This window comes from Leucopleurus acutus (assembly GCF_964270905.1).
Source record: "Leucopleurus acutus genome assembly, chromosome: 9".
NCBI classification, from domain to species: domain Eukaryota; kingdom Metazoa; phylum Chordata; class Mammalia; order Artiodactyla; family Delphinidae; genus Leucopleurus; species Leucopleurus acutus.
In genome coordinates, this window is record NC_139144.1 from 97,536,215 (window position 1) to 97,558,470 (window position 22,256).

The following is a 22,256-nucleotide window of genomic DNA, read 5'->3' on the forward strand; positions in this document are numbered from 1 at the left end:
TCTCTTTAAAGAGGCAAGGGCCAAGAAAAATGTCTAAATTCTAAAACTCAAACAGTGGGATAAGTAGGAAAATATTTTGGACATTTCCCCCCTCTTTTCTAACCTACAACCTAATGAACTGATGTGTTCTTTGGATAAACTAGATGTATGCACTACTGCTGCAGACAATACAATCTAAATTTTATTTTATATATAAAAGATATGCTTTAATTATTAGGATTAGAAGGTGTCAATAGATTATTGTCCCAACTACGTCATAATTTAATGAAGGATTATAGCTCAACAAGTATAGAACGAACATCAGTTGACTCCTTCCAACTTTTAACTGGTTTTATCCAACCTCATAGACAAAGTTTGTTCATTCAGCTACTTGGTGAGCATTTCTGTAGCCAGGTTATGTTAGAAGGTGTACTAGAATACCACACTCCTCAAAGCTGGATGTTCCATAGACATGTGATGAGGGTAAAGGAAAATACATCAGAGTATAAGCACTGTGGGTTTTTTCTCACTCACTGACGAGGAGGAACTCCTGAGGCTTCTTTGCTGTAGAAATCACAGACACTGGGTAAAGGGCGGGCAAATGCCTAAGTGTGGAGGCTTTGGTTGGGGGAGAGAACTTTGAAAAGGAATAGAGAAAGGTAAAGGTAATCTGTTGATTTAAGGGGAGAAATTAATAGTCTAAAAGTGAGAAGTCTAAAAATGAGAGTTAAAATATGTTTCTCAGGGGATGGAGCTGAGTGCCTCAGATGGGAGTTGGAGCAGTAGGGGAAAGGACCAGGGAGGGGATTAAGAGGAGGATGGAGGCTGGTGGTCATGGTCCTAGGGGGAGAGGGAGGCAGGAAGGGGCTGAGGGAGTGAGTGAAAGGGAGGGAAGGGAAAGGGAGGTCTTCAATAAAATTAAAAACAAAAGTTTTGCTGGACATGTCTCCAAAGAAGATATACAAATGGCCAACACACACATGAAAAGATGCTCAACATCATTAGTCATTAGGGACGTGCAAATTAAAAACATAATAACATATCACTTCATACCCACTGGGATGGCTACAATCAAAGAATCAGAACGCAAGTGTGGTCGAGGAAGTAGAGAAATTGGAACCCTCATTCATTGCTAGTGGGAATGTAAAACAGTTCAGCCATGGTGGAGAACAATTTGGCATTTCCTTAAAAAGTTAAACATAGAGTTACCGTATGACCCAGCAGTTCCACTCCAGGGTATGTACCCAAAAGAATTAAAGACAGGTTTTCAAACAAAAACTTGTACATGAAAGTTTATAGCAGTACTATTCACAATAGCCCAAAGTTGGAAGCAACCCAAATATCCATCACCTGATGAATGGATCAACAAAATGTGGTTATTTCCCTAAAAGGCAACATTCAGCCATAAAAAGGAATGATGCCCTGCTACATGCAACAATATGGATAGACCTCAAAAACATGCTGAATGAAAGAAGCCAGACACAGAAGATCACATATCGTACGATTCCATTTATGTGAAGTACCCAGAACAGGCAAATCCATGAAGACAGGATGCAGACTAGTGTCTGTAAGGGCCTGGGAGGGGGGATGAACGGGGAGCGAGTGCTTAAAGGGTATGAGCTGCGCTTCGGGGGTGATGAAAATGTTACGGAACTAGATAGCATGAGGTTCTGCAACATTGTGAATATACTAAGTGCCACTGAACTGCACATTGTAAATGTTTAAAATCGTGAATTGTATGTGATGTGAATTTTACCTCAATTTAAAAAAAAAGTTTTGCTAGGAGTTTTCAAAGATACTTCATTTTCTCCTCCTCAACCTTTTGACATTTTCTCAACAGACTAAGTTTGAATTGTTCTCAGTTTATATTTTGTATATTTGCTTGTGGGTAAGACAAACCAGAAATCTGTAATATTTAGGTAAGAGATGCTTCATTCTGATTTCTAAAAGTTGTTTTAAACATTTTTCTGGATAAAATATTATTGCCTCACTTTATTCTCACTTTACATTCTAGGATGTTTAGAGTTCAGTCATTAACTGTGGGTTAGAAGAGTAGAGTGAAATTATCACTCACAGGGAGTTGTAATTCTTTCTTTTTTAAGTAGCTTGGCTTATATCTAATGGTACGTGGCACAATTCTTAGTCAAGCATGTGTTCTGAATACATCCTTCAGTTTTCATAAGAGCACGTCCTTAGACCTGATTATGTAGAAAGATACTTGTTTGAGGTTATGAACATTCACTTTTTGGCCAGCCACTTGCCACCCACTGCGCAAGTCTGAAGGGGAAGTGAGGAGAGTGATATCCACGTGACTCACACTGTGTCCAGTCTTGCTCGTCAAGGACGTGGGGATTATTACTATGACTTTGGCTCCAAGTCCCCGTGTGAATATACCCCAGCCTACTGAGTTGAGCTGGACCACGTGTGATCACATGATGACGTTTGTACCTCTGGCCTAAGACCTGTTTGATCCCATGGGCACGGTGAATCTTGTAACTTACAGCTTGTCCCCTCTTTTTTTCACTGATTTCAGAAAAGCTTAGACATATGGTTGTAGCATGTAGGAAATAGACTTTCTTAGCATAAATTTTGTGTACTGCTCAAGCTTCTGATTTAGTCTTCCTTTCTAATTCATATGTGCCAGTATATCTTTCTTTTTCCATTTAATCTTCTGTAGGCTGTATGTATTTCTAAGTTGTTGTAATTCACCTTTTTTTTTTTTTAAATTAATTAATTTATTTATTTATTTTTGGCTGTGTTGGGTCTTCGTTTCTGTGCGAGGGCTTTCTCTAGTCGCGGTGAGTGGGGGCCACTCTTCATCGCGGTGCGCAGGTCCTCTCACTATTGCGGCCTCTCGTTGCGGAGCACAGGTTCCAGACGCACAGGCTCAGTAGTTGTGGCTCACAGGCCCCGTTGCTCTGCGGCATGTGGGATCTTCCCAGACCAGGGCTTGAACCCATGTCCCCTGCATTGGCAGGCAGATTCTCAACCACTGCGCCACCAGGGAAGCCCTAATTCACCTTTTTTAGACTAAGTCAGGAACCAGAAATAGTGCCCAGAGATAAAATTCCACTTCTCTATTATTTCAAAAGATAGTATGGATTGTGGCCTCTCTCACCTGCTTCCTTACACACACGTGCACACACATGCCCACACATGCACATGCACACAGTAGGCGGAGGGCACGCTCCAGTGCCCACCGTCTTCAGAGTGAGGCCCTCTTATGACAAGGTCACATTCTAATGCTTTGATTCAGAGCGCCTCATCAGAGCCTGACTCAGAGCAGCCTTCATCTCCTTGCTCCTCAGACTGTAGATGAGCGGATTCAACGTGGGGGTGAAAGAGCACCACCACCTTGTCCTGCTTGCCTGAGGCCATGGAGCCAGGCTGCATGTAGGTAACCAGGGCCGGCCTGTAAGGCATGGAGACCACAGTGAAGTGGGAGGCGCAGGTCCCAAACGCTTTGCAGTGGCCCCCGCTGGAGCGGATCCGCAGGATGGTGGCCACAATGTGGGTGTAGGACAGTGCGACCAGGCAGCAGGGCACCAGCAGCACCACCATGCTGGAGGCCACTGTGACCGCCTGGTTGAGGGGGATGTCCACGCAGGCCAACCTGAGGAGTGCCAGCATCTCACAAGCCACATGGTTCAGCACGTGGTGCCCACAGGTGGGCAGATGCACTGTGACCACAGTCTCCACTGAAGCATTAGCCAGACTCACGAGCCAGGAGACCACTGCCAGCCCTGCACAGAGCCTTGGCCGCATCACTGCCACGTAGAGCAGGGGGTTGCAGACGGCCACATAGTGATCATAGGCCATTGCTGCCAGCAGCAGGAACTCAGGGCCAGGGAGAAGAAGAGCTGGGTTCCACACTGCGTGAAGGAGATGGTCGTCTTCTCCAGGAGGAAGTGCACCAGCATCTGGGGAACCCCACAATGGAGAGGTTGCCGAGGAAGAAGTACATGGGAAGGTGGAGGCGGGCTTCCAGCTGATCAGGAGGAGGATGAGTCCGTTGCCCAGCAGGGTCAGCAGATAGGCGGCCCCGAACAGGACAGAGAGCCCAGCCTGCGTCTGCCTGTCACTGGAGAGGCCCATGAGGACAAACTCACCCAGGTCAGGTTGTCCCTCCTCATGGAGCAGGTGGGTCAGGCTGTCAGGGGAGGAGCAGAGGCAGGGAGGGGCAAGTAAAGGTCTCACTCCAGGAGTCTGGGAGTAAGTCGTGGGCCAGGACTGGAGCACCTCCCGTCAGGTTCCTTAACCTAGGTGCTTAGGAGAGAATGCAGTGAAGATGGTGGGGAAAAGGACATTTGAGTTCTCACACTAGACTCAAGGATGAAGTCCCTGTTCTGGTCGTCCTTTTACATCTAGGATCCAGCAGTTACAGTTATATAGGATATAAGCTATTGGTATAGAAGGGAAGATAGAGGGAAAAAGTGGCGGAGAAAAGAGAGGAAGAATGATAGGAAAGAAAAAAGGAAGGTAAAAGAGAAGGGAAAACTAAGGAAGGAGGTAGGAAAACAGGAAAAGGAGGGAAGTGAAGTAGAAGACAGGGAAGAAAGGAAGGAGTCTGCACTGTGGGGTGGCTGTGGGAAAAGTATTACAAGCAGATACTTGAGACCAAGAGGAGCGCCTAGGGGTCCAACCCTAAAAGACTGAATTCATTTGCTCTGTATGTTTCTTCTGGGGTTCAGGGCTGGGTCACTGCCTAGAAAGGAGTCCTCTCACATCATTCTCGTGCCCATCAGTCTGGACGAAGTTTAAATACTTGAAATCAGTATAGGTTAAGCCCCTGCTGTGTGCCAGAGACTGTGCTAGGCATCAGACACCTGTCTGTGGACCAGAAACGCAGAAGCGCGAGTCTTGCTCCTTGGTTCTTATAATTTAATCGGGGACATAGAGATTAAATTAATGATTACAAAAATTAATTAAGTATAATTGTGCTAAGTGCTGTGAAGAACAAGGTTACTAGTTGGTTAATTAAATTTGCAGTTGTAATTAAATTATGACTGCAGTTATGCCTTATTTCTCAATAATATGCAATTTATGTAGTAAGTTAGATGTTTAAATAAATGATAAAAAAATAATATAATGAGAGCATCTGGAAACCAATGATACTTAACATGTCACTACTGAGTATGAAGTGACTGACATCCACTGATTCTTTTCAGGGGGAGTGAATTCTTTCTTAGCTAAGTTTGCCCTGGGTCATTTTCCTTCCAACATGTTGACCAGTCTTCTGTAAACATAGAATTAAATGCCATCAGTTTTTCTTACTAGAAATGTAGTATCAAGGTATATTTCCTGCTCTTAAAATATGAATAATTAGTACATTAATTAACTCAATTATTTAAAAATATTTATTGAGCATATGAGGTACTATGCTTTCAACCAACCTCTAGGAAATACTGCCTTTCAGTGTTAGGAATTTGTTTTAGAAAATCAGCAGTGCCACAGAATCAAATAAGAAATTAAAAAAAAATTGGGTCTTGGTAAAATCTATGAGAATCAAATGAGACAGCGTAACAAAGGACAAAAGCAATATATCAGTGTTAAGAAAACCAGAGTGGAGCCACATAATCAAATGCAACAGAATTGAAAAGCATAATCCAATTCAGATTCTCTCTAGCTGGGAAGGGGGTCTGGGTGCTGATTGGTGGAGGGAGAGAGCAGAGAACCTGGATGGATCAGGCATCTCTTGCCTTCCACTCAGCCCTGGTCCTGCAGTGGCCAGCAGGTGTCACTGTATAGAAACTGCTAAGAATAGAAACTGGCTTTAGATTCTCAGCATTGGAGACAAGGTTCTGGGGCCTGAGTGCAGTAGTTGGTGGTTGGGATTCTGAGCGCTGCCCCAGGAAGCCTGTGGCTACCCACAGGACCTCGTCCTTCTAACAGCAGAGAAGGCAGTTCAGCTCTGATCTACTACAATCCGGAGGCTGCGACAGCATCCAGAATCCTCACCTTTGGAGCTGCTGTCATGGATCCAGATTCCCTTCAGAAGGGCCCTGTTACTATATAAGAAAATTTAAAAAAATGTTAGACATGAAAGGAATCATAGAGATCATGTATTTTATCCATTTAATTCTACAGACAGGAAAACCAAGTAACAGGGGTAAGGTGATTGACCCAGGTGTCAGATCTACCTGGGACACAACCTGGAACCAGGTTTAAGGCTGTGCTGCACATTCTCAGTTCTCACTGAACCTGTTTGTGAGGGACGGGAAGGGGTTCTAAAAGGATATGGTCTAGGAAGGGAGGCGCCTAAAGAATCTTAGATTGGAGGCCCAGGACACCTATCTTGCCATGCAGAGAAATGCTGTGTGCTGAGTGAGAAAATCTTTGAATGAGAAGTCAAGGGACCTGAGTTCTTGTCTGCCTCTTCCATTAGCCTGCTATGTGCCTCTCTGAGCCTCAGTTTCTCCATTTGAAATGTGGGAATAATAATAATGCCCAGCTCACAATATTCTGAGTAAGATCAGATGAAGAAATGAATATGGATGGACTTTGTAAAGTACTAAGTAAACACAAGTGGCTTTGTTATTATACTCAACGGGTGAGGTCAATTTGCGTGGTCATCGGGTGACAAGAAACAATATGAATTTGTGCTATAAAGGCCAGAAATTTAACAGAATGTGAGCCGTAAAGCCCCTCTGCAATACATCTTATTGCCTAAATCACTTAATTAAAAAGACCCTGTTACTCAATACTATAACCTATATGGGAAAAGAATCTGAAAAAGAATAGGTATATGTCTATGTCTAACTAAATCACTTTGCTATACACCTGAAACTAACACAACGTTGTAAATCAACTATACTCCAATATAAAATAAAAATTAAAAAATAAAGAAATAAAAAGACCCTGTTTAAATAAAGTGAAGAACAAGGTAGAGTCTGTTTATACCAGGTGGGTAGTACCATGCTCTACACACAATATAAATGCAATATATTTTTCTCCAATAAAAATTTGATGCTGTTTTTAGATGATAAAAACATTGATTTTTATTAATAGATGGGCTTGTTCTCAGTTTTGGGGGATAATTAGAGAATTTCTTTCCATTTAGCTTGACTTAGTAAACATTCACTGAGCACTGAGTAGAACCTGGTCCAGTGGCAAGTGCTGGGGTGAGAAGGATCAATACAGTCTGGTCTCCATCTCTAGCAACTCGGCCTGGCAGGAGGATGGAGAGGATGAGTTATCATGATCTTATCAGAGTTTTCAGAGGAAGCTTGAGTATCAAGTCTGGTAACAGGAGACATAGAGTCGGACTGTGTAAATAGCCGGGAAGATATGTAGAAGTACTAAAGTAGAATCAAAGAAACAAGTGCATTTACGTCTTGGAAAAGTAGATGTGGTTTACAGTGTATGTAGATTGGTGGTAAGGAGGCGTGGTTTTCAACCTGTATCAATAAACCATCTAGGTATGGTTGTAGGTCACTACCTTTCTGAGCCATAGTTTCTTCATCTGCAGAACGAATAAGTTAGGTAAACACTAAGATTTCTATCAGCTCTAAAGATCTGCAGTAAGTGAATATACATAAGCTGTAGTTTAAAGCAGTATAAAAAGAGGGAAAAAAATCTTTGGTCTTTGATTACTGTAAGTATGCATAGCTAGTGGGGCTGTAGGAAATAAGCTATGGGTTTCCGGGGTTGGGGATCAAAGCATTCGTATCACACATAACTGTTTGGGGAAGTGCCAATGAGTGAGACCATGTTGGCTTGAAAAACAGAGGCTAAGGAAATAGGGACGGCACCATACAGATAGAAATGGGAAAACTACTTGGGTCAAGGCTGAAAGACCTGTAGGCTTTTGACACATGAAATTCTTTCCAAAATTGGACCCAGATATTTCTTACATAGTGTGGTAATCCATTACAACACTAGATCAGGGACCAAACCTGAGAAAAGGAGGGGTCCATGTCTATCTTCTGTTCTTATACCAATCCCACCTTCTCCATTCCTCTTTTTATCTCCAGTATAATGCAAATGCCTCGAAGCTAAGAAAAGAGACTTATCTCTTTTGATCGCCACTCTTCAGCTCTTTGAATATATGTCTGTATATACTAAGCACTTCAGTTTATACTGTTGATTGGATGACTGACCAAGACCGAGGACTTGATTGAGTGGAAGAATCAAAGCGCCTCCAACTGCAACCAGTGAGAAAAACCAAGTAGAGGATCCTAGGACAGTCCTGGCTGCTCCAGGGGTTTGGGCTCTATTGTCTCACCCTCCTCCTGTTGCTCCCTGTGGGGAGGACTCACCGAGGCTGAGTCCTCACCTTATGCACACAACTAACTCACTTTGGATGGGGAGGCAGCACATCTTTCAGGAAGTCCTTGAAGCAGTGGTCCATCCTCTTCTTGGGGATGGAGGTTTACTTTGTCAGTCTTAGCTGATAACTTTCCAGAACCTAAGAATCCCCAGAGGGCAATTACTTGCTCTTGCTGTGTTTCTTTACTCATTCTCCCCCCAAGCTTCTTCTTAGCAACCACAGCTCCCTACTCTTCTAAGTTCCCAATGGGATAAACATTTTGAAAATGTTTTATCTCAACTTTTAATTGTCTTTCTAGTTCTCAGAGCCCTTCCCTGACTTTTTTTGAGTCTTTCACTGCTTTTCAAGGCTATGGCATTATTGGAGACTTTTGACAGGAGTCAGGAGACAAGAATATTTACACCTCTGACCTGATGGGAAGGGACTGAGATTAATTGGGAAGGAGAAGTGGAACTAAAATCCAAGTTTGACTTCCTTTCTAAGAGAAGATGAATGCGTCTTCTCCCCTCCTTCCACATATCTAGTTTTGGCGACCAGGGAGTGGGGAGTAAAGTAGAACCATCATGTTCATGTCCCAGAAGTCATTGAGAAGTCCCAAGTTCACAGTCATTAAAATATTCCCACAGGCTCCTTGGTGGTCTCCAATATCACATAGCTGTTGAGTTGTGTATTCTCACACTATCAGAAGTTTTTCAGGCTTTCCCTAAGCTTGATCTCCCAGTTCTTGATCATATTGCATGAAAGTTTTAATCTCTTCACTGGAATTACTAGAAGGAGCAGAGAAAACAGTGGGTTGGGATTCGATTTTGTTCCTATTTACTTATCCGTTTCTGTAATAATAGAACACGGTCTTTGGTAAGATGGAAACAGATATATTGTTAGCAAGTAACCCATTAGAGTTTTTCTGTAATAATTGGTCAATATTAGCAAGATAAAATTTAATTATCTTGAAGATTTGCCACTTTAATGACAATGGACTGGGGAACGGTAGTTTCACTGCATGCTCTTCCCTTTGTGCAGGACCTGTAATCTCAGGTTCACCTCTGTTCCTTCCACCATCCAGCTATGCTCAGGACCCAGAGGACCTGAAGCTCTCCCAACCTCAAGCATTGAAAACTGATGGGGCCCTTTGACAGAGTTGGAGCCAAAAGTTGAGGGGAGGGCAGAAGTAAAAAGTCTGAGGGTACCATGAGGGAGAAGAGAGAGAGAGATTGACACCTGAGAGGTGGGACTCCGGAAGTACATCAAAGATAGACTTAGTATAAATCAATACAGGTGACTCAAGTGTAAAATAACTGCCGGGAACCATCTTCCAGACAACATAGTGTGTGGTCTTCTAATAAAAATATTTCCTTGCTGTTAAAACAAAAATTCATCTTTCCTACTTTTCCAAGCACTAAGGTTACAGATAATATGTAACTGGGTGAAAACAATAGGTTAGAAAATAGTAGGTTCAGAACAATCGTAAATTGAAAAGAATATATACATACAGTTAGATATGCATAAAGACAGAAACACAAAGAAAGAACTGAAAGGATAACATAAAATGTCAATAGATTATCTCTGGTAATAAATTTGTAGGTATTTTTATTTTCTTCTTTTTGAAAAATGTCTATAATAAACATTTTTCTAATATGAGCCCAAATTAAAATTTAAAAATTATTATTGATATAGATATGTCACATTGAGATAGGGATGCTGGGAAATCAACTTGCTGGCTTAACGTCCCACACTACTGAATGGTCTTTGGAAAACATGGGTGAGTGTTATGGGGTGGAGGGAAGGTATAATTAAAATCCTGCCTCAGCAAAGTAGGTATGACTACAGGTTTAAAATCATTTATACCATGAAAGGTGAATCTGTAAATATTCTATGGTGGCAAACACTCTGGACTAGGGACAAGATAATTGGTGTTTGCCGGGGCCTTGGTGTAAATAGCTCTTTGCCTTTGGGCATGCTGTTTAATCTCCTTGGGCCTCAGTTTCCACACTTGTGAAACAGAGATTCAGTGAGACTGTAAGGATCCTGCAGCTCTGGAAGTCTGTGTTTTCCAGTGTGGACATTGCTATATTTTTCTAGATACTGACATCTGAGACAGGAGTTAGACCCTCATGGGATCCAAAGAGTGGTCTTGAGGACATAGGGGTAATTATCTCCTTTGAGCCTGATTCACATGAGGAGGGAGTTTCATTGACAGAACCAATATTTTATGTACTATTTGGATCCCTAGCCCTTGGAGATAATTCACTTCCTGCAGTGTCTGTGCAGCCCCAGGCCTGCTGCTTCCCTGGGTCTTTCCCTTCATTCCTTTGAAATTGCCCCACGACTACTGCTCCCCCACCCCTTACTTTTCCCCACTGATATCTCCTTGCCACAAGACTTTCCTGTTACTAGGAATAGTTTAGTTCACTCCCAGTGAACTACTTTATCGGGTTCTCAGTTATGCACCTACCTCCCTTTTTAGTTCTTTCTTTTTTTTTTTTTTTTTTTCTTAACCAGGGATAGCTTTCCCACATGAAATGTCAAGAGGCGGCTTCTAGGAAGCAGGTTACCTGGGCTGATGGTCTCTACACTTGACAGCTGATTCAGTAGCTTTGGCTGCAACTCATCACAAATTATCTCTGTCATGAGAGGGTCTGAATACTTCTCTGATCCCTACCTCTAACACACTAGGAAAATGTAAAATGATTTCTGTGATTTGGTCTTCTCTTTGTGCATAAGCAACTATGTGACTTGAGGGAAACCGCTTAGGTGGTGCTGGTGGGAATGAGAAAGAACATTCTAATGTTCTAATGGCAACTAATATTTAACGAGTACTGAATGCTTTATAAGAATCATCTCCTTGAAATTTTATGTAATTTCCTTATTTTATATTAACATTGGACAGGTTCAGTACAGCTCATTTCTAGAAAAGAAGTCTTTCCTTAATAGATTACTAGCACACCAAGGAGCTCACAGCTACCTTTACTTCAAGATCAACTTGCCTATGTGATGGTGAAACAACTTTAAATACTCTTCATGGATGTTATATGAAAATGTAGCTTATTTGTTTTCTATAGTGATCTTATCATCCCAAGTTTACATTCTGATGCTTGGTATGGAAAGAGGAAAAAAGCAAACAATATAATACTGCCAATTGAAAATATCTTAGTTTCCTACAGTATAAATAGTATCTTTTGACTAAAAATAATCTTTCCAGGTAAATAGTTAATTAGTTCAAAGTTCAGCCTTTGATCAGAATGGTTTATTTCTTTCTTTTCTCATTGGTGGATTCTGGGTATAAGAGAAAACTGCCACTATGGGATAACGTGGAACTTGGGATGAGGGTGTAGAATCCCTCTTGTTTCATGCTGGTCCTGCTGCTGGACTCTGCAGTTGGGCAATCACTCTTATCTGCGTGTGTACACATGGCAGGTTTCTGCTGAGACATGGTCAATCTCGATCTAGCCCATGGCATCCAGTATTGAAGTCTGTGGCTGAGGGACACATGGGCAGTTTGTTGTCTTGGCTTTGTCAGGGTTCAGTGGCAATCCTTTTGTTGAAATGGTTCTGCTTCGGGGTTTCTGATGTGATTCTGACCCCCGTTTTCCACACACACACCACCTCCAAGAACTGACCATGATTCCTTTTGGGGGAAGTCCACCTTCTAGTCCTTTTTCTCCACCAAGTTGATCCTACCCTGGCAGGTTCTCTGGTGGAACTTTCAGCTGCCTTCTGTACCTCCTATTTGAAATGTGTAGGAGCTTGAGGCATCCATCCCATGTTCTAGGAGCCGGGAACATGTCTCAGACCTATTTGGTGCCCTCTTCCACTGCTGTGCTGTGGCCTCCTGAGCTACAGTCTCCCTTGAGGTCTCCAAGTGGGGATCAGGTAAACGTTTCTACCTTTGACGATCTCCTCCCCCTATCGCTTGTCTATCCTTTAATCTCTGTGCTCCATATGTATCCCAACTCTGATCTAGCAATCAGCACTCACTCTGTTCCATTCATTCTTCCATGGATGCCATTGCCTGGGGGCGCTGTGGAACCATGTGGGTAGAGGAGGGATTGAAGGACTATACCTGGGCAGCTCTGACTATGGGATCAGGCAGCTACACGACAATCAGATTGTCATCACTAAGCATAAGACGTGAAATACTTTGCTAAAAGAGCCTGTTTGGTTCTTTGTGAGAGTCACTTCCAAGTTCCCCTAGCTTGGTATGGGCTCGACCCTAAAGGGGGACTTGGGTATGTGCCATGTCCTGGGGAGTGAGGAGAGGATAACAGTGTTCTGTCAAATTCGTAACAACTCTGTGAGGTAGGCACAGACTTGGCCAGAGCTAGACGATTGGTAAAGAACCAGCTGAGATGAAAATCATTATATGACCGGTTTCAAATCTTAGACTCTTTTTAAAAAAACATTTTTTTCTTTTAGGCCGTGCCACATGGCATGCGGGATCTTAGTTCCCCAACCAGGGATCGAACCTGTGCCCCATGCAGTGGAAGCGTGGGATCCTAACCACTGGACCGCCAGGGAATTCCCGTGAAATTTTAGACTCTTTTCACTAGACCAAGCTGCCGCCACCATTATTCTTTTCTTTCTGAAATAAAAGGGTTGCAAATGGAAGAGTGTAGAAGTTTCTTCATGCCCTGATGTTCTGAACTTCACTACATAGAGGTCAGCAGAAGGAGAAGCGGTTGGGATCTCTTCCGTGCCCCACTTAAGCAAAACCATGCCTCTCACCCAAAAGGAGCAGGGAAAAGTTCTGGCCGGGTGTTTCCTGCTACTCTTAGATACAACTGTCTTCCTGGCCTTTGGACAAGGAAGCTGACTTGCTTTTTGCTCTGGAGTCTTCCTACCACCTCCAGGTCTCTACATTTGCCTCAAGCTTGCCCTAACAAAATTGGCTATTTTTAGTACTGAAATGGGACTGTTTGGGGAACTGAAAGTGACTGTAAACCTTTATATTTTCTACGGGAACCAGGACATTATGCTACATGCTGTGGATTTAGTCCAAGCATACCCCACAGTTCGTTTTGTTTTAATACATTTATTTATTTATTTACTTATTTTTGGCTGCATTGGGTCTTCGTTGCTGCGCATGGGCTTTCTCTAGTTACGGCGAGCGGGGGCTAGTCTTCATTGTGGTGCATGGGCTTCTCATTGCAGTGGCTTCTCTTGTTGCAGAGCAGGGGCTTTAGGCGCACGGGCTTCAGTACTTGTGGCACGCGGGCTCAGTAGTTGTGGCTCACAGGCTCTAGAGCGCAGGCTCAGTAGTTGTGGCACACGGGCTTAGTTGCTCCGCGGCATGTGGGATCTTCCCGGACCAGGGCTCGAACCCATGTCCCCTGCATTGGCAGGCGGATTCTTAACCACTGCGCCACCAGGGAAGCCCCACAGTTCGGTTTTGAAGGTGTGGAGGTGAGCAGGAATAAAGTTATTTTCTGCTTATACCCTGAGAATTCAGGATGTTCAGTGAGCCAGTTCCTCTTAGTTCCCAGAACACAATAGATCTGAGATCTGGTGGTCTGGAGCCTGGGAATCTCATCCTGGCTCTGACCTTTCCCCAAGACTTTTAAGCCTTTTAAAAGTCTCAGATGGATTCTGTGTAGCAGAGGTGGTTTTATCTACTTAGCAGATCATGATGTTGCTGGAAGAAGCAAAGCCTGGTGGTTAAGAGTATAGGCGCCTAACCCTGATTGCCAGCGTCAGAATCTTGGCTCCCTACCCTGTGCATTTATGACATTGGACAGGTTAAAGTCTCTTTTGCCTCAGTTTCTTCAAATGTAAAATGGAGAGAATGATAATATCTGTCTCATGTGGCTCTTGTGAGGATTAAATGAGAGAATCCAGGCAAAGCCCTTAGCACAGTGTCTAGTCTATGATGAACCCTCAACCAGCGTTAGATATTTTTATGTTTAAAATACTGGGCTTCCCTGGTGTCGCAGTGGTTGAGAGTCCGCCTGCCGATGCAGGGGACGCAGGTTCGTGCCCCGGTCCAGGAAGATTCCACATGCCACGGAGCGACTGGGCCCGTGAGCCATGGCCGCTGAGCCTGCGCGTCCGGAGCCTGTGCTCCGCAACGGGAGAGGCCACAGCAGTGAGAGGCCCGCGTACCGCAAATAAATAAATAAATAAATAAATCATAAAATACTTTCAGCACTTTAGAAGAAAGGTGCTAGTCAAACCTATGATACAAATAGAAACTATCCACCCCCCCGCCCCTCGTACATTTACTTCCATCCTGTTGAGGCTTGTAAACTCAACACTTTCTTTTCTCTTCTGCAAAATACAAGCTGTTCCAGCATTCTTCGCATCAGATCCAGAGTGTTTCATGCCGTCCTTGGGATTTTGTGAGAGATGTTTTGGAAGTACCTTTTAAGAAACTACACTGGTTGGAACTGATGCTCAAGCTTTGCTATAAGTGTAGAAAACTTCCGAGCTCCTGTCCTGTGGACCTGGAGAGGGCAGCTGGAGGCGATCCAAAGGAGAGGATAGATTCCAGCCCAAGAAGCCTTCTTCTGACCAAGAGGGGTGGGCACGGGGAAAATGAAGCCTGAAGGGAAGTCAAAGAGGAAAGTGAGTGTAGGGGCTGGGAATGATTATCCAAGAGCAGATATGGGTCCAGAAGCTATTCACAGAGGCGACAAGAGCCCTTTCCGTCTTGCCTCTGTTCAGGTTTAATAGTGAACTTACTGCCAATGTCCTGAAGAAAGGGTGAGAGGGTGAGGAGTGCTGCCCCAGAAACTGCCTTACAGACTTCCATCCTCTCCTGTCTCCAGGCCCAGTGCGAAAAAGATTCAAAGAAATTCCTTTGGCTCCCAAAAGAAAAACAACTCTCCAGCTCTGATCTTGCTAGATGGGAGTTCCTCTTCTCCTTATCCTGAAAAAGGAAAAAAACCTTATATTTATATCATGCTTAATTACTTTCAAGCAATTTCATAGACACAATCTCATCTGAGGAAGGAGAAAGTTGAGGCCATTAGGCTACACAAAGTTTGTCCATTATCAAGTATTTCCTAAGTCTGACTCCAAAGCTTATATTAGGTTGGCTCTTTTAAGAATTCTAGTGGGAGAATACTGTAATCATGATTAATATCACCACCATCAAACATATATTTAAAATCCTACTCTACTAGTTTGAATAGCATTAAAATCAGTGGAATGTCTTTAAAGGAATTTTTTCATGTGCCTGTTAAGTGGGCCTTAGTTTAGATGTGGGCAACTATCTCATACATAGGGAAATTTCATTGAAGATTTCATAAGCATCTTCCATTCTCACTTCACCTTTCTTCATCTCTTCTGGATGACCGTATTCTAGTTCCCTCCCCCTGCCCTCTTCTAACCAGCTTGTCCCTTGACCTACCTCAGGTGGGGAAGTATTCACTGACTGGGAACTGCTAACTCTTAGCAATCTAGCCATCACCTCCCCAGTTGGAACTTGCCCCTTCAAGGAAAAGGACCTTGTAATCAGAGTAATTGGAATTTTCGTATCAGAAAGATGTTTATATGCTCGAGTTCGAGGCATGGGAGATGTAGCAGTAAGTAATGTATGAGCTCTCCAAGGAGGTGGGTAAAGATGGAATCTGGAGCCCAAGGAGAAGGATTATATTTATTCCACACACACTGGCTCAGGTATCATTTGTAGAGTTTGTGTTTGTATTAATCATGTTTTTATATTTTTCATACTTTATGATGTTTTGACATCTTAGGGGTCTTGCTGGTAGGGGATAGGCTGCCCCTCTCAGAGCTGACTAATTTCTAGACATTGCAAACCAACTTCCTTTTGATTACAATTTCCCTATGCAAATCAACCAATCCAAAGCCCACATCCCGGTCACCTTCATTTAACTCTCAGGCACCAAGCCACCATCTTCCCTGCTGTTATCACCTCAGGGCCAAGTCAGCTAGACTGGACAGCTAGAGGCCAGTCCTATGGCCCAGAGCCTGCCAAAATCACTCAAACTATCCAAGCCTAAGTTTCCTCCAGCTTTCCTAACTGCCTAATCCATTCCTTCCTCAGAAACCACAGGAGTGTCTGAGGGTCATGCTCTCTCCTCTCTCCTTCTGCCTCCTGACTGACCTGGTGCTTCCCCACGGGCCCTGCGTGGTGTGGCCTGCCCCCTTCCCTTGCTATAAGCTCTTCTTTCAAAGGCAGTTGTCTCTGTGTCTGCCACCTTACCATACCAGAGTAAAACAAATCCCAGGTACAGGTCTTAGAACGGTGTTAATGATTTCAGCATTTAAAATGAAAGCCAGTGTTACTTTCTACTCCGGCAGGTGATTAAGCACAATTTGAGTTGGTTCTACATGTTTCTTCAGTATTGGCTGGAGTCAGGCAGTCCTTGCATGATCTCTGGCTAGACAGCCTTTCTGGAAGTGGGCTGTGTAGTTTGGCTGCCAGGCCTTTACACATGCTTTGCTGAGGTTTGTACGAGTGAGCTTGGTGCTCTTTGGGCCAAATTAGACATCTCTGAAGTCACCTCTGGCTCCAGCATCATATTATTTAGAAATAGCAGTATCATTTGGCACTGTTGGTCACTCCATCCTTGAAATTGTCTTTCCTTGGTTTCCATGACATCATGTTCTCCTGGATTTTCTTCTGCTTTTTTGATTTGCTCTTTTTAAAAAACTCCCCCGTGCATTCCTTTTCCTCTGCCTAGCCTTTATTTTTTTTGAAAACATTTATTGAATAAATAATGCATATATGTGTTTAAGGAAAGTATTTAAAAAAGTAAAAGTTTGCTCCACCTCTGTCACCCAGTTCCACAGACTCTTAATTTGATTACAAATGTGTGTGTGTGTGAGGGTGTAAAACTATAGGACATACACAAGCACACACATATGCTCTCATACACATGATATTCTGTGTGTTTTTATATGTAAATGCTATCATACCGTAACATTTATTTATTCACTCATTCTTTAACAATTTACTGCTGTTTACTAATTAGCAGCTACTACATGCCGGGCACTGTTTAGACCCCGGGAAGACCATGTGAGTAGAGTAGACAATTTTCGTAGAGTTTATATTCTGTTGGGAGGAAGAGACAATTTAAAAGAAAGTCATTTAAAAGAAAGTCAGAGAATTTTCAGTAATGAGAGATGATTAGAATTTAAAGTGTGCTAATGTGAGAGAGGACAGACAGGTGACAGGTAGGGTGCCCAGCGAGGGCCTCTCTGAGAAGCCAGTGTCTGAGCCAAGACGGCATCTGCATGATGAAGAGCAGCATTTCAGGAGTGGACATAATAAGGAAAAGGCCAGAATCAAAGATGGGCCAGAATCAAGGATGACTCCTTAGTACGTACTTTCATGTACCTTGCTTCTTCATTTAATAGCATGTATGAGAGATGGTTTCAGGTCTATAACAGATAGAACTGCTTCATTCTCTTTAGCAATTGCATAAGATTCCATTATAGGGATAAAACCATAATTTATTTCATCAGTCACATACTGCTGTTTAAAAAATCTTTAATCTTTTGCTGATGCAAGTAATGCTGAGATAAATATTTTTGAACATACATGTTTGTCCACAAGGCAAATACATTGGTAAGGTCAAACTCCCAAAGTAGAGTTATTGGAACAAATGATATGTTCTTTAATTCTCATTTTAATTGATGTACACAATTGGCCTCCATAGAATTGAACAAATATATTTTACCACCAACTACGTATGAGGGAGTCTGTTGTAAATATCCTCCGAACTCTGTGTTCACATTTTTGAGCAGGAAGTGCTCTAAATAGCATTTTCTAATTTTATTTTGCATTCCTCTTATGAGTGAGGTTGAAACTCTTTTCCTGTTTAAAATCCATTTGCATTTCCTTTTCTGTGAACTCTCTATTCATATCCTTTGCCCATTTTTCTTTGTGATTGTTAGTCTTCTCATTGATTGGCAAAAGTTTCTTATGTATTAATGAAATGAACCTCTTTCATACATTAGGTATGATCTTCCCAGTTTCTCTTTTCTCTTTTCATTTTGTTTAGGGTAGTGTCCCAGGAATGAAGTTTTTACTTTATTAATATAGTTAATAAATTATGCATTTGTGTCATACTTAGACAGTCATCCATCCTTCATTGTTGGTCTTCCTCAGAGTCCTATCTTGGAACTGCTCTGTTCTTCCTCTGCTCACTCTCCCTGGATCTTCTCAGCCGTGTCAGTTGCCATTGATGTGTGGATGATTTCTAAATATGTTTCTCCTGACACATACCCAACTGCCAAGTGTACATCTGCACAGCCCAGGTCAACATAATCAATACTGAACTCATCATTTCAACTTTGTCTTATATTCAGACTGGTCACTCTTCTTGTGTACTCCATCTCAGTGAGCCCAATGTGTCATCTTTTCCAGATCAAATAATCTATGTCATCAGTGAATCCTTTTTTCCTTTTATCCCTAAGCATTCAATCTGCACTAAATTCTATTATATCTACCTTCTAAATATTTCTCAAATCTGTCCATTTCTCTCCATTTCCATTACCACTTACCTAAAATGGGCCAACATCATCTCTAACCTGTGTTTCTACACTAGCTTCCTAATAAATATACTTTCTGTCATGTCCTTCTTCAATTCTTTCTCTACACAGTAGTCAGAATGTTCAGACTGGATCATATCACTCCCCTGCTTAAATATCTTCAATGGCTTCTCTTTTTTCTTCTTCTCCTTCTCCTTCTCGTCCTCCTGCTTTTTTCTCCTTTCCCTCCTCTTTATTCTCATTCTTCTTTAGGGTAAAATCCAAACTCTTTAACATGGCATGCAAGGCTGACATGATCTGGCCTGCATTTGTACCTCTAGCGTAACCTCTTAATACCTCTCAGCACACAGCATCCCACTTCCCAACATCACCATCAATAAGAATCAGTCCTCTTGACAAGTCCTTGGAATGTATCATGGCCTCGTGCCTTGGGGCATTTGCACATGCTGTTCCCTTTGCCTGGACTCTCCTTTCTCAGCTATCTTTGTCTGGCTCTAGCTATCACAACGTGCCCTTAGATCTTACACATTACTTCTTCCATAACCTCCTGATGCTCCCACCACCCCAAGACGAGGCACAATGCTTCCAACAGGATCTTGTCACACCATAGTACTCATCACTTAGTAATGCAGTGCCTGTTTATTTGCCTGAATCCCCTAGCAGATTTCAAGCTCCACATGGGCCTCACCTTCATCACTCCAGTAATTTGGAATGCCATGTTAGGTATACAGTGGCATTTGATCAGAGTTGAATCCTTAACTCTCCAGTCGCTGGCATGGAACCATCACTCAATAAACAGTTATTTGTTGCACGTATGGATGAAGGAATAAATTTTAGAATTTTCCTAATGTAGCCTAAGTTTTCTGCCAATTTGTTCGCTTTACTATAGGATATATTGATGTAGTAACACTGCATAGAAATAGTCACATTGAGGGAATTTCTCTAGTCAGTTTTACAAGGCAGAGTGTTTAGTAACTCTTCCCTTTTAACGTCTCCTCACTTTATCTTTGATGGTAATATCTCCACCCAGCTACCGAGGTAGATGAGAGCACGTCAGTGCGCCCCTGCTCTTGTGCTACGTGGTAGAATTCCCTTCCACTTCACCCCAGAGCCTTCAGGAGACATCCTTCAGGTATTCATCCTGGGGGTAGAGGGGAAGAAGTCTCTCTGATTCACTGAGGCACGCCAGTATTATTTGTCTTAAATAGTAATTTTTATATATAAGAGTAATATCCACTGAAAATGATTATGAGAAATTTGGAAAATATATAATCAATAAAATATAAATCACCTGTAATCTTATCACATAAAGAGGAATTATTAGCTTTCTGGTGGGTGGCATCACTTCCTTGTCTCAGTAGCTGTCTGTAGTCTCAAATCTGTACCCCCTCTTCAGTCTCTCCCCTGAGCTCTAGACTGGTGTATTTGCTTCCTCAGTTGCCATCTTCGCTGGCTTGTCCTGGCAGCATCTCAAGTCCACACATTCTAAGCAGAAGTCCCCATCCTCCTCCCTCCTCACTTGCACCTGCTCCTGTGTCCTTTTCAGCGATTGTACCACCATCCACCTGGTGACCTAGGTTAGAAGTGATCCTTAGCTTCTCTTTCTTCCTCGCCCTCATATCCAATCAAGATTCTGTGGTTTCCTCCTCCTGCATATCTCTTTATTCTTTCCATGTCCCTTAATCAGCTGTGTCAACACTCTGGTCCAGACTCCATCACCTCTCTCCTGTAATATGGCAACAGCTTCCATGGGTCTCCATGCCTCCAGTCCATTCGCCACACTGTGGCCAGAGTGACCACCCAAGGAGGGGCAAGCTATCGTATCACTCTGTGAACTCAAATCCTTCAGCCCTTTACAAGGACCTTCCCGAAATGCCCCAGCCCCTGTTTAACCAGTTCCATCTAGAGCATTCTTCACTCTCCTCTTCACCTGGCTGACCTCTACCCATCCTACAGTTCTCCATTGAGCCATCTTTGCCCCCCAAGAAGTTTTCCCTGACTCCCCTCTCCCCTGGAAAAGTCTAGCATGAGCCCCTCCATCCATTTCCTGTTTTCTCCTCACATCTGTCCTCTCTCCCCGTGAGCTCCCTGGGGCATGAGTTGTGCCTTCTTTGTCACTACAAGCCTGCTATCTTGCCCAAGCCCAGCACATGGGAAGAACTGTACAGGTACTGATGGATCCACTCAAATCAGGTCTAGGGTTCTATTCCACACAGAACTGGCGGAGGATGGGGAAACTGTTGGGAGACTCTCCTTAGGGAGACACTTGTCCAGATTTTCTTTTCTGAATCCGGTTCTTGAGCTCTCCCGGTGGCGTCCTCAGTGCAGGCACCTGCTGATAGGGGGAAGTTTAGGGAGCAGAGCCGCCCCCCCTGGCCGGGTCCCTGCCGGCTATCATGGCTCACACAGATCCTGCCCTGGGGTTCAGCACCCAGCGGGTGGCGGCCATGATTTTGCCGTTGCGCAGGCTGTAGATGAGCAGGTAGAGCAGCGGCATGACGTTGGTGTAGGCCAGCGCCAGCGTGCGATCCTGCCGTGGGGAGTAGCTGGCCTTGGGCTGCATGTACGTGAAGGTGGAGCAGCCATAGTGGAGGAAGGTGACGGCCAGGTGCGAGGCACAGGTGGAGGCAGCCTGCCGCATGGGGAGCGCAGGTGGCTCAGGGCGGCGGCGATGGCACCATGGAAGGCCAGGAGGAGCAGCGAGGGCTGCAGCAGCAACACCAGGCAGGTGCCCAGCAGACGCAGCTCCTCCGCGTAGCTCTGCGTGCAGGCCAGGTGCAGCAGCGCTGTGATGTCGCCGAAGAAAGGCACTAGCAGGTGGGAGCCGCAGAAAGGCAGGTTGAAGACGGCCACCGTGAGCCCCACGGACACCGCCAGTCCCCCGAGGCAGCCGCAGGCCAGGGCCAGCTGCGTGCACAGCCCAGGTGCCACCACAGCCGCGTAGCGCAGCGGGTGGCAGATGGCCACGTAGCGGTCATAGGCCATAGCGGCCAGCAGGAAGCACTCGGCCCCGCCCAGAGCCACAAACATCTGCATCTGAACAGTGCAGCCCAGGAAGGAGATGGGGCTGCCTCGGCCGCAGCCTGGGACGCCAGGTGGGCCAGGGAGCGGGGCACCACTGCCAGCATGTAGCAGAGCTCGATGGCTGACAGCTGGCACAGGAAGAGTAGCATGGGCGGCCGGCTGGGCACTAAGGCCACGGCCACCAGGATGAGCAGGTTCCTGCTCGGGGTAGCCAGGTGCACGGCCAGCAGCAGCAGGAAGAGCATGGGCCCCAGGTGGGGAGACTCCGCGAAGCCCTGCGGGAGAAAGCCGCAGGGCATGGTGGCATTGCGGGCGCTGTCCGCGCACTGGCTGCCCAGGGGTACCTGTGGGAAAGAAATGTGGGAAGGGAGAGGTTGTGGGCTACGCTCCTCGGGCGCTGCTGGTGAAGAAAGGACTGGGTGGAATTTAGAGGGTAGGAGGGAGTAGGGCTGCAGAGAGGGAGGTGGGTGATGGGTCCATTCCCATCCCCCCTCCCCATGAGGGAGTCTTATTAACTTGTTCTAAACAA

At 44.3% G+C, this 22,256-nt stretch overlaps 1 pseudogene across 1 annotated transcript in view; it reads right to left on the reverse strand.

The window, feature by feature from the left end:
- Window positions 1-3,218: 3,218 nt before the first annotated feature.
- Window positions 3,219-22,256, reverse strand: part of LOC309966660 — a 50,377-nt pseudogene continuing 31,339 nt past the window's right edge. Inside the window, exons 2-3 of the transcript in view lie at window positions 21,109-22,071; window positions 3,219-4,119 (exon numbers count right to left, since the gene is read on the reverse strand). The product of the transcript in view is annotated as an uncharacterized misc_RNA (transcript). The remainder of the gene's footprint in view (window positions 4,120-21,108; window positions 22,072-22,256) is intronic.